General features: G+C 35.9%; 1 protein-coding gene across 1 annotated transcript in view; it reads left to right on the top strand.

Moving 5' to 3' along the window:
- Positions 1 to 14201, top strand: part of RBBP8 (RB binding protein 8, endonuclease) — an 81775-nt gene that overhangs the window by 2382 nt on the left and 65192 nt on the right. The window lies entirely within an intron of this gene.

Genomic DNA, 14201 nt, shown 5'->3' on the forward strand with positions numbered 1-14201 from the left:
TAAAAAGGTAAAATTGTATAAGTTATGTTAAGGAGTATCTGCTGAACCAAGAAACTCTTTGCTTTGGTATTTTAATCTATTTAATTATTGCCCCTGAACTTTTTTTTGGTATAGTGGCCAAATTTATGGGATTGCCATTGGTAAGGAAGATGACTACCTCTTCAAACCCTAATCTCATAAGGCCATCACAAAATGTTGTATCAAACTGATGAGTATCTCACATTACTCCATCTTTATCCAGATTATTTGTGGATACTGCTGTCATTTTAAAACTTATTATTACTTTATACTGTCTCAACTGTTTATTTTTTTAGTATGTGTATGAGTATATATGTATTTTTGTATTGTTTTAGTCACTCTTACATGGATACAGTTTAGGATTTGCCTAAGAAGGTTGTACTTCTAAAATTTGGTTAAAACTGACAAAAACATTTCAAAAAGTAGATGAAGCCCAGGATTACAGGACTCAAAACCCATCTTAGAGATGATAGAACCTGTTATATAAAGGGTGATATCTTAATACAGCGCTTTGTACACAGCGCTCAAAAATGCTTTAAGTGTTTTTAACTTGAGGAATTCCAAGGTAATAGGACCACAGAAAGCTCGAGAAAAAAAGGCTGAAATTTTTCAATTCTGATTCTTCAAGGTAAAAGTTAATTCTCCTAAGCTCTTTATCTTTTCACAGGTAAAATCTTACCAGGGGGATGTTTCTAAATTTGGTAAATTTAGTTCAGTCCAAGTGGACTCTGGAAAAAACTTTGTTTCTTATCTTTATACTCAAGAGAAAAGGTAGTATATTGAAAAACATATGGGGTTTTGGCCCAAACTGAGATGGATTTGAATATTCACTCTACTACAAACTAGTTTACCCTTGGGAATTATTTAATGCTGAGTTCTCTTTTCTCCATCTGTAAATGAAGAAAATGGAAATCATTCTCTAAGAGTAGTTGGAAGAATCAAATGAGATATTGTATGTAAATACCTAGGGGAGTTTCTAGAACATAGTAGGTATAGCAGTCAATATTCTTCCCACCTTTTTAATAGAATATATAATAAATTTCAACAAATACCTTGAGTAAGAGAAGTCAAAGCTTTAACTTAGAATATACATTTTTGTCAGAGATAAAATTTAATCAGCAATCTTGGAAAATATTAAGATTTAATATTTTAATCTTGTTAAATCTAAAAAATTAAAAACCCATATAATTGAACCCAATTAAAGAATCATTTCAAAGACACCTTTGTTAAATGTATTTTGAGAGCAATATACCAATGTGATTAAAAGGCTTGGATAATTTTAAAAAATTCAGTCATCCTTACCAAGCTCCTCTGTCCATGGGATTTGCCAGGCAAGAGTACTGGAGTGGGTTGCCATTGCCTTCTCCGTTTACCAAAGGAAGGATGTGACAAAGACAGTGCAAATTATGCCTTACTCGTACCTAGTATCTGTTCTTCAAAGGCATTTTACATCTATTTATATATATCATTTAACACGACATCAGATTAGCTGGCCAAGGATTTCTATGTGTTCTAAGGATTGTGCTTTCTATTACTGATTGAATTATTTCTTCAGGGCTATAGAGTATGTTTTTTCCTCCAAAAGATTCTCTGATGAATTAATTTACTGTAGGTTAATATGAAATTATATTGCATTCCCTTGATAGTAGATAATGATAGGAAGAGTGTGTCCAAAACTGGATGTAAGAAGTAAGATACAATAGGATTCAACAGGTTCTAAAAATAATATTAAATTAGCCACAGATTGATAAACTGATTAGGAAATGGAGCCAATGAACAAAGTTCACTAATGAGATATCTCATCTCATCAGTCAGAAAGGAGTTCAGAATAGTATGATAAAACATTTTAAAAGCTTATCTAATGGAAGTTGGGTCAATTGACACATCTTCCAATGTGTGAAGAAGGAACAGGAAAGAGATTATGACTTGATATTAAAATCAACAAATAGATCTACTTTATAACACAAACTGATCTTACTGGGCCTTTGCAATCAATTTTAACTTCCTGAAAGATGTTTAACTGCTATACAAATAAGCTTTATGGGAACAATATAATTCAAATTTATATCCATGGTAAATGCATTAAACTGAAAAGCTCATGTGTATACCTAAAAACAAAAAAACCACTTCACCAATTTAGCCCACTAACTATACATTCTTACTAAAACTATTACATCCATAAGCAATTTAACCTTATATGACTATTCATTAAATTAGCATTTAATTTCCATTTAGTTTTCATACATTCAAAGTGGATATTACTCTAAACAATTGAAAAGCACACACGTAATTTTTAAATGTTTCTCTATAAATAGTTAATTTGAATAATACAGGACTAACAACCAAACTTGCTATGCATCAAAAACTAACTGGGAATTAGAGAATGGTATAGCTCATTATGTTAAAGACATATAGTTTTAAAAATAATCAGAAAACTATTAACTTAGAAATTATGTATTATTGACAAAGTGGAAATACAACTTACATGGAAAATTTTTTTTTCAAAGTTCTGTCTCCTAAGTCTATTCCCTTGTAGGTTCTGCATCTGTCTCTACAATGATTTAAATTAGGAATGAGAAACACTTCCAACGTGAAAATAGTTTAAACTGAATGAATTTCTTGAAATGAATAAATGAATCTTGAAACATTAAGAAATAAGGTTTTGATAACTTTAATAACATTAAGAAATAATGATTGATAACTTTCTGTAGCTTGCAGTATAATATTCATGGACATAGAGCAATATTACAGAGTTCTGTGATGAGGAAAAAATTTACATTTAACATATACAGATTTTCCTCAACTTATGATGATTCGTCAACTTAAGTCTCCATGAATCCACTGTAAACTGAAAATATCACAAGTCAAAAATGCGTTTAGGGACTTCCCTGGTAGTCCAGTGGTTGAGACTCTGCTTCCACTACACAAGTTCAATTCCTGGTTGGGGAACAAAGATCCCTCATGCTACATGGTGTGGCCAGAAAATAATTTAAAAAAAAATTTTTTTTAATGCATTTAATACACCTAACCTACTACACATCATTGCTTAGCCTAGGCTACCTTGAATATGCTCAAAATACTTAAAATAGCCTACAGGTGTGCAAAATCATCTAACACAAAGCCTATTTTATAATAGTGTTGAATATCTTAAATAATTGATTGAATACTGTACTGAAAGAGAAAAACAGAATGTTGGTCTGGGTATGGAATGGTTTAAGGCCACCGACTGTTTACCCTCATGATTACATGGTTGAATAGGAGCTGCGGCTCAAGACAGCTGCCCAGCATCATAAAGACAACATCATGCTGCATATTGCTAACTCGGGGAAAAGATCAAAATTCAGAATTAAAATTATGGCTTATACTGAATGCATATGGTTTTCACAACATTGTAAAGTCAAAAAATCATTAAGGTCAAATCATCTTAAGTCAAGGACCATCCATACAGGTCTACATTTGGAGGTCTTCTAACTGAAAGTAGCTGAAATGCACTCTGAGATCAAAGGATTATTTGCATTTTTGAAAATATTAATATTGTGATCAATTTTCAATCATATATTATAATAAGTGTGCATGTGTGCTCAGTCCTCAACTGTGCCCAACTCTTTGTGACCCCACGGACTGTAGCCCATCAGGCTCCTCTGTTCATGGGATTTCCCAGGCAAGAGTAACAGAGTGGGTTACCATTTCTTTCTCCAGAGGATCTTCCCCACCTAAGGATCGAACTTCCATCTCTTACATCTCCTGCAATGGCAGGTGGATTCTTTACCACTGCACCACTGGGAAGCCCCCCAAATAAGTACTGAATGGTAAATACACATCTACATAGAAGTTCAGTGAGCCCTTATCTTCTGCTCTAGTACCTGTCCAAGAACTCGTTTGATGAAAGTTAAAAGAGATAAATGTTGCTCAGGAACAAGTATGTCTTTTAACTATAATATAGAACCAACCACTGGAACTGACTATTGGCCAGGAACCTGAACCCTGGACCTGGAAACTGGCAATAGGCCATTCAGCATGAAAAGCTGTTCAGTCCATTTCAGCACAACAATACCAACCTCTTTTCCCACAGTTTTACTTGTTAAGATGAATGACATGTCATTCTAGTTCCACCAGTAGGTGTAAATTAAACACATTAGTGTAAATTCAATTCTCAGCAGTTCCTTTGGTACCACAACAAACCACATGTTAATACTAAATGTTAAAACCAGAAGTCAGATGAGGGCTGTCAGGTTGGACTGGACAAACTGCTGGCACTGCCATGACTGGAGCGACCTGGGCCCAAGAGGAGTCCAGATCCATTACAGAATAAATATGGTAAAACTATTTTTTCGTTAGTTTAACAATATATGTTTAACTAATACACTGTACAACTAAAATGGATTGTTTGAGAAATGAGTATAGCAATTTCAAATGGAAAGTGAGGAACTTTAGCCTATTTTTGTCTGATGTATTTGATCCATTCCCACAAAACCTGAGCTGCACGGAAACCTGATCTTCTGTGAGAAAGGTATTTTCTAATAAACTACATTTCATTTCCTGAATTTGGCTGCCAGTTTTTAAAGAGCCAAACAGTCACAGAATGAACAATTAGTATGTACTCTATAAATACTTTTATGTCCAGCATTGATCTGAAGACTATTGTTTAAGTCTACATTGGTAAAACTATAAACCTTGCATCCTCAAATAACACTTATTACTGTAGTAAAACACAGAATTTTGAATACTACAAGTTTGTCTTGGACTATTCTCAATAGGGTCCGGTTACAAGAACTAATTCATTATAACATTTAATGTGATCCTGGAGCATGGCTCTGAAAAATATGTTAGATGAAGGCTCTAATCAAGTTCATTAAAAATAGAAAACTGAATAGCTAGTTATATGCTCTAATTGAGTAAATACCATATTTGTTTGCATAAGGATAGAAACTTAGCTTAGAGAAAATGAGGAAGAAATAGGTACAATTGAAAAAGAAATCTGATTAAAATCATATCCTCTTTTCATTTAATTTGAACTATGTCAGAATAGAATAATTATCTGAATTTTTTAAAAACAACTCTTTCTTAGAAAGTGGTTAAATTAGCTACTGAACTGAAAAAGGGAAACTAGACTGAAGAAGGCATTGAAATAAGAAAAAGTGGGAACATAAACTGCTGAACAAAGTCCAATAATAGCAGATACTATTTTAAAAAGGAGTTATCAAATGTACTCAGATCTTCACTAAATTAGCTCAAATCACAATCAACTTGATCCCAATGTTCCCTTTCCCAAGAAGCTGAATAGATCATAAATCTCTGTTAAATAAATGATTCCTTACAACAATCAATTTCTGAAATAAATGAATAAATTAGTTTCCCCTTTCCTTACAATTCTGCAGTTGGGCAGTTGTTAAAAACCCCCTAGAGAAGAGAATGGCTATTCACTTCAGTATTCTTGCCTGGAGAATTCCATGGACAGAGGAGTCTGGTGGGCTACAGTCCATATGGTCTCAAAGAGTCGGTCACGATCGAGTGACTAACACTTTAACACTTAGAATATAACAGAAATAATAATATAATAACTACCTGACTATTTAACTACCTGACTTATTTAAACTTAATCATTTGAATCAAGTAAGATATGTAATACCACTTAATAAATTATTATTTAATCCCTTCTATAGTTATAAATCTCTCACAATTTGCATACCAATTCAACAATTTCACTACAATTACATAACATTAGCAATTGGAAACATCTTTTTGATTAGCCACAGCTCTTAAATTTATCTATTATTAACAGTTTCTTATAGTATCTAAATACCTACATATAACCAGTCAGGCTTCCCTGATGGCTCAGTCAGTAAAGAGTCTGCCTGCAATGTGGGAGACCTGGGTTTGATCCCTGGATTGGGAAAATCTCTTGGAGGAGGGCATGGCAACCCACTCCAGTATTCTTGCCTGGAGAATCCCCATGGCCAGAGGAGCCTGGCAGGCTATAGTCCATGGGGTCTTCAAGAGTTGGACATGACTGAAGCACAGCACAACACGTATAACCATTCAGTCCTTAACAATCCTGTGAAATATCCAAGGTATGCATTATGATTGTCATATCACTGATAAACAACTGAGGCACAGATAGGTTAAATTACTTGCTTTAAAGAGGATTATAGTTAAAAATTATAATTCATTCAAAAAACTAGGTGGAGCTGCTGCTGATTTCCCACTATCAACCTATACAAATACATTGCACACGTGCATGCTAAGTTGCTTCAGTTGTGTCCGACTCTTTGTGACCCTGTGGACTTAGCCCACCAGGCTCCTCTGTCACAGGGATTCTCCAGGCAAGAATACTGGAGTGGGTTGCCATGCCTTCCTCCAGGGTATCTTCCCAACCTGTGTCCCTCATATATCTGGCATTGGCAGGCAAATTCTTTACCACTAGCGTCACCTGGGAAGCCCACATAAATACATTATGGTACACTTACAGTTTCCACAACTCAGCGATTTTCCATAGCAGAACGTTTGCACATGCCTTCTGCCTAGAAAGCCTTCTACCACTCTGTTCCCAATAGGCAAGCTGCTTCAAACTTCTGTGATGTGTTCTCTAAGACGTTTCACAAATAATGTCTCATTTTTACAACAACCCTTTTGGACACAGTAAGAATGAGTATTCTCATTTTCCAGTTGAGGAAGTAAGACTTGACTAGGAATTATACAAATAACCTGAGGCAGGGCCAGAGCATAAATCCTGGTCACCTCTCAGCTCAGGACTCACACAGTAACACAGGCTGGGAATATGGCCATATGCCATCAATGACTGTAGAACAAGGCTACAGCTTTTTGGAGCACTTCCTACTCTGGTCCCTTCTGAGGTTACAACATAATTCAAGGCCCTTCAATCTATTTAGTTTTCAAATAGATTGAAAAATCTTACTACATGAAAAATCTAGCTAGGAAAGCTAGAATAAACACTTTCACTAATTCCATTAGAAATCAATTTATATTCCTCTTTCAAATGTCCACGTCTACTGTAAGCCAAGTGAAAGAACACATGTGCCAAGAAATAAAATTGTTTTTGCAAAACAGTCTTTAAAAACTGAGATAAAAGTGCTTCACTCCTACCCTGACCAAGAGAACCCTGTTTATTTTCCTTTTTCTCAATGAGACTTAAATTGCTATCAAATTTAAAAGTCCTTTTAGTAAACTCATATCATGTAAATCTTTCTGAAGTAAATAGAAAAATGCACTGGAACTGTAAATTAGCATTTAGGTAATAATAATTTCTGAATAATTTTTCAGAAACTTTATTTGGTTATTTTCTCAAAACTATTTTCTAAATTAAAAACAGAAAAGCACAGAGTAAGTTTCATATAGAGTCTATTATTCAAAAATAGCAGAGTGTACTGAAAAGATCATAGATAAAGGACTCATGTCCAGAAAACTTTGGAATCTTGGGTCAACTTATCTACCAGTTTGTACATATAGTGCTAGTCACGCCACCTAATTTATCAACTTCTCTGAAAAGATGAAAACTGCACCTGTTCTACCTTTATGACATAATTATTTTTAGGTTCAAAAGAGAAGATAAGTAGGAACAGTACTTTGTATTTTTATCATCATAAACTTTTCTTAAATCCATTTTCTAACAGAATTAAATAAACCACTTCTCAACTAATGGGAATTTCAAAGTACTATCAATAAATCAAAAAGTGTAATTCTTTTATGGCTTACATTATCTATATCACAATATTCTTTAAAACAAGTTTAGATAGATCTGTATATAGTTGAGAAGGAAATATTCCTGCCAACAAAGGGTCATTTGAATCTTCCCTTTTTTATTATGCTATATTTCAAATTCCCTAAACCTTCTGACCATTTGACTTATCACTCAAACCAGGATATTTTTTAGAGTAAATGGGAGCCCTGTTAATAGCTAAGCCAGAAGAATAGACATTAACCAGAACTGTTGATGGTAAGCCAGGCATATGAGCATTGTATATAAGAAGTGTACTAAATTTGGGAAGAGGAATTCTATCTATCCTAAATAGCCTGCAAAAACAAATTGTCCTAAAGGGTGAGAAGTGAATTAAAACATAATTTAATTTCACTTTTCATTTATAATAGTTCAGATTATAACTTATAAAATTTAAAAGTATTGGCTAAAACTGAAGGTCTCTAAGAGCTGAATTTTGAACATAAAACATTTTTGGAATGGTAACAATCAAAGCTTCCTTAACCTATGACTAACACATGGATTAGGAAAAGGAAAAAGACATTATTTTTTTTAAAGTCTATTTTTCTCAAACATAGTTAGAATAGGGAAAATATGTGGGGGGGAGTCAGCCAGTGTGTTTGAAGACATATCTGTAATTTGTGAGGCATGAACACATTAAAGGTCACAACTATTTGCCATCAGTGAATACATTCACCAGTTTACTGATGTGAATCATTATATTTTTAGTGGACAAAGCAATGACTATTAAATGTGCTTGCTCTTTTGAACCTATCAAGGAATGCTTTAATTAATAGACTCCAAGTGTCAGTGATTTGTTCCTACAGTTCATATTATTTTCCACTTACATTACTGTAAATAAGTATTGTTCCCACAGCTGCCATCATGGTAGCATTACACACACACACACACACACATATATATACACACACATTATATACGTATATATATATTTGTATTTTTATCATCATAAACTTTTCATAAATATATGTGTGTATATATATATGTGTGTATAAATTATACATAAATATGTGCGTGTGTGTATATATCCACACACAGGACAATGTTGTATAGAACAACATCTGCTGAATTAAATATTAGTTTTTCAAGATTCCGAAAATACAATCCATTTGTATTTTGATCTCTATAGATCACCCTACAGTCTTAGTGATCACTCTTAAATTCTTTTATCATCTCTGTAGCAGTTGCGCTCTGAGGTTCTTACAAATGTCAGTGTTAAAAAAAGGGTCTAAGGCCTATCCAACAAAATTTCTGGGCTTTACAAATCCGTATGCAGAGATATAAAATATTGCCCAAGCAGCCACTATATAGAAACAGATGATCTGGAAGAAAAAGACACCCCTTTCCTTTGACAATAAATCACTTTGCAGTACCAGATCATAAACATTCTTGATCAGCCCACCATCATTTAAACCTATGCCAACAGGCAAGCACATGGTATACTGTATAAGACTATCAAGTATAAAGAGATAGTTCCAAAATTGGGGAAATTATGTATCTAATAAAACTTTGCCCATTGCTGATGTGAAATGAAGTAGCTAAGTACTTAAAAACACAAACAACTTTAATAGCTTATCATGGGAAATGAAGATGCTCTATGTAGCCATAGTGATAATCAAAATAAATAAAGCTTCTTTACCAAAATAAAGTTGGAAGTTGGCTAGACTAATGAAGCTAATTTTTCTAATTAGAAAGCAATGTATAATCTTTAATGTCTGTTATAAGCACTTTAATGACCACCTAAGACTATCAAAATAAAAACTATGATACTGACATCCTCCATGAATGTTAAATATATCTTTAAAACAATTACAAAACTGCTCAACCTAACTGGAATCTTGGCACCATCCACTCAAATCATGAAACATTTTGGCACTTGGGGCAAGATCACTAATTGATGTATACCCCTACCCCCAAACAACAGTTCATAATTACTGTAAACAACTTTTTAAAAATTAAATCAAGTGTTCATTTAGGTTGACATAAATTTTGACAGTTAACATAATTTTCTATTATGTTAATACTTCTCTCCCCTCTTACCTCTCTTATTATACTTAACCTCATTATTTTTATCTCTCTCTGTCTTATTATCTCCTTTGTTTTGCTCTTGAAAATAGTTCTGACTCTAGGGATACAGCTCACCCCTAGTATTGTGTGTTCACGTTAGAAGTGCTGGACTTTATTGTAAACAATCATAATGGGTTTAATCACTAAATTTTTTGCCTGGGGATACAGGCCTCAGTGCTGGGAGGGGAGGAGAAGATGATGTATAGAGAGGGAGAAGAGATGGGAAATGGCCAGCACAAATAGCAGAAATAGACTATGAATCAGCTCCATCCTGATTCATCAGGTAAACCATAGAACCTCATTTATTCATTATATATGATAGTCTTGGGCTATCCAATATGGTAGACACTAGCCACATGTGGCTTTGAGCACTTGGAATGTGGCTAACCCAAATTAAATGTCCTATAACAGTAAAAGACACATCAGGTTTTGAAGACTCAAATTAATGAAGAAAATTAATGTAAAAGGTCTCATTCATAAATTTGTACATGGATTACATGCTGAAATAATATTTTAGACAAACTAGGTTAAACAAAATATATTAAGTTAATCTCACCTGCTGTATTTTACCTTTTTAAATGTGGCTACTAGAAAATTTTAAATCATATATGTGGCTTTATTAGATAGTACTGTGCTAAGACTGGAGAAGGGATAGGCTACCCACTCCAGTATTCATGGGCTTCTCTGGTGGCTCACACAGTAAAGAATCCAACTGCAATGTGGAAGACATGGATTTGATCCTTGGGTTGGGAAGACTCCCTGGAAGAGGTCATGGCAACCAACTCCTGTATTCTTGCCTGGAGAATCCCCGTGGACAGAGGAGCCTGACAGGCTATATAGTCCCTGGGGTCACAAAGAGTCGGACACAACTGAGCAACTAAGCACACACACACACACACACACACAAGACTTTCTGGTAAGAACTAGGAATACTGAGAAGAATAAAGAAAGCACAGTCTCTGCTATCAAGGAACCTCTTGCAGTCTAGTTGGGTAAAAGCTTTAAAAATAATTACAATATAATGGCATTAAATGCAGTGATAAAATACATACAAAGAGGAGTATGGGAGAATGAGGAGGGCTATTAAAGGAAGAGGGTAGGAAGGAGCAGTGATGAGAGACCTTAAGGTAGTCTCCTGGAAGCTGCACTGCCTGAGCTAAGTCTTTAAAGGCTAGGTAGAAATATAAAGTATCTGGGTGGAAGTCATTTCAAGAGAAGAGGGTTATATGAACCAAGACAAAGAAATAGCAAGGAGCTGGAAGGAGGAATATAAGCAGTCTCCCTAGTTGGAAGGCATCACCGACTCAATGGACGTGAATTTGAGCAAACACCAGGAGACAGTGAAGGACAAGGAAGCCTGGCGAACTGCAGTCCATGGGGTCATACAAAGTCAGACACAACTTAGCCACTGAACAACAACAACAACCTGTTTTAGAGGGAAAGAATGATGTGGTGGTTAGAGGTGCAAGGTTAAGAGGGACTTCTTTGACATTTTTTTAAATTGTCAATTTTATTTTTTTTTAATATTTATTATTTATTTATTTGGTTATGTTGGGTCTTAGTTGCGGCACTTAAGATCTTCAATTCTTGTTGAAGCATGTGGGATCTATTTCCCTGACCAGGGATTGAACCCAGGCCCCCTGCACTACAAGCGTGGAGTCTTAGCCACTGGACCACCAGGGAAGTCCCCGGGATTGAATTTTAATCTTTAGGTAATAGGGAGTTTCTGAAGGGTTTTAAGCAAGGGAGTGCCAAGATCAGAAACAATAGTTGGGTTCTCTGGCAGCTGTGTGGAAACGACATTTAGGAGCAAGACTGGAAGCACGGTCTAGGTAAGAAATATCAGAGCCCAAGCTAGGGCTATAAGAGTGAGGAGGAAAGGAAAGCACTAGTTCAGGACTCTATTTAGAAGATAACATCAGTAGAATACAGTAATTGACTTGTCCTGATTCCATAGAAAGGGAGTTGCTATTATTCTCAAGTGATGGAAAGACCTTGGAATGTCTTAAGCAGGGGAGTGTCATGTTCTGACTTAGGTTTTAAAGAATCATTCTGACTGCTATTGCTGAATACACTGTAAAGGGAAAACAGCGTAAGTAGAAAGATAGTTGTTTTTTTTAAAGGAAGGCTATTGCTGCACAGGTCGCTCAGTCGTTAAGAATCCACCTGCAATACAGGTAGGTTCAATCGCTGGGTCAGGAAGAGCCGCTGGAGAAGGGCATGGCAACCCACTCCAGTATTCTTGCCTGAGATATCCCATGGACAGAGGTACCTGGCAGCTTATAGTCCTTGGGGTTGCAGAGTCAGACATGAGTTAGCAACTGAGTATGTATTGCTTTAGAAAATGCTTGAGATGATGGTGGAGAGGCCCAGATTGGATACAGACAAGGTGATGAGAAGCAATTGGATTAGGGTTGCAATTTCACTGCAAAATGGTATTGCCTAATTCAGAGTTGAGAAAGGAAAAAGAAAGTTCAGGAAGATCACACTTGTAGAGACTAACTGTCTTGTTTAACCAGGAGGTGAAGGTGTTAGCTGAGAGTGAGTACTCTGTAGAGGCTTGAGGAAAACAGTGAAGGTTTGGAAGACAGCAAAGGAAACAGAAGGAACTGAATAAAGGCTACCTGAGAGATTAACTGGTGCCCTATATGAGGTCTGAAACCATGTAATTTTAGTGATGTCAGTCTAATCTGTTATGTGATTTTTCCTTCACAACCCTCAACTACCCAGCTATAGGAGTTAAGCAGATTGTAGAATGAATCAACAAAGAGTTTCAGTTGTAAAACGGCTTGAGTTAGATGACTCCAGGGCTTCCCTGATGGCTCAGTGGTAAAGAATCCACCTGTAATGCAGGAAATACAGGTTGCATCCCTGGAAGATCCCCTGGAGGAGGAAATGGCAACCTGCTCCAGTATTCTTGCCTGAGAAATCCCATGGACAGAGGAGCCTGGCAGGCTACAGTTCTTCGGGTTGCAGAGTCAGACATGACTTAGCAACTGAGCCTGCATGAGATGACTTCAAAATCTACAGTTTCAAAAGTGTACACTTCTAAGAATCCTAGAGTTTTTAGTGCATGATTTTTCTTATTTCGATTAAATGTACATATATGATTTAACCACGTTCAGTTCAGTTCAATCGCTCAGTCGTGTCCGACTCTTTGCGACCCCTTTACACACTTTAAAAATCAAGCATCCTAAGTGCCTCTAATAGATTATACATATGCTAAGTCACTTCAGTCGTGTCCGACTCTGTGCGATCCCATAGACGGCAGGCCACCAGGCTCCCCCATCCCTGGGATTCTCCAGGCAAGAACACTGGAGTGGTTTGCCATTTCCTTCTCCAATGCATGAAAGTGAAAAGTGAAAGTGAAGTCGCTCAGTCGTGTCCGACTCTTAGCGACCCCATGGACTGCAGCCCACCAGGCTCCTCCATCCATGGGATTTTCCAGGCAAGAGTAGGACGTTAAACTCCCAGACCTCAAGGGGGCAGTGCTGGGCGTGAGGTCGCTAGAATCCTAATTTCTGTTGCTCTGGGTGGAAGCAGTCTGATCGGTTTTACAATAGGTAATACAAGTATTCATTTCCCAGGTACCCAATAAGCTTGGAAAGCATTGTTTTAAGCCATAAAATTTGTGAAACGCAAATACTACAAAGAGTTCAAGTATCTGCTTCTCTGTTAAAGAAGTTTTCTCAGAGATGTTCAGGATTTCGTAATTTATTCCACCATGCAGGTCTTAAAGCTCCTTATTGTAGGCAAAGATCTAGAGTATGCCCACTGTTTCCACCGTTAAAGTTATTATCATAAAATTCCATAATGAGAATCTAAGGATTTTGAATGGATTCAAAGATACTCTCTGCTTAAATAAAAAGAGGAATCCCTCAACGGATGCCCAATTCATTCATATTTACACGGAGGTTGCCTCTCTGGCAGGTACTGAGTTAGTTTCTGGTGATTAAAAAAAAAGTGAACAGGATGTGGTTTTGATCTTAGGAAGCTTAAGAGTCTGGTGGAGAGACAGAATTAAATAATGAAAACTGTAATAAGTGTCAGTAGTACAGGGTGCTGTAAGAGGACCTAATCAAAAAGATTAAAACAAGATAAAATTTGGAAATGAATGAGAGTTGCTTTAACAGGGTAATGAATGTTCAGCAGCCCCAAAAGCATTTGCTAGCATGCTACAGAAACGTCCTGTTATGCTCACTCGCAAGGAGTAAGCCGCGATATTCATCCCTTATGATTGGGAAAGAATGAGAAAATTACCTTTACGTTTTATACCTATGATTTCCTAAATACAACTTTTTTTGGGTTTTTTTGTGTGTTTTTTTTACAACTTAACTTTTTTAAGTTTATTATGTTATCCTCTGTGTTCCTCCCAGGTCTT

This window comes from Bubalus bubalis, chromosome 22 (assembly GCF_019923935.1).
Source record: "Bubalus bubalis isolate 160015118507 breed Murrah chromosome 22, NDDB_SH_1, whole genome shotgun sequence".
NCBI classification, from domain to species: domain Eukaryota; kingdom Metazoa; phylum Chordata; class Mammalia; order Artiodactyla; family Bovidae; genus Bubalus; species Bubalus bubalis.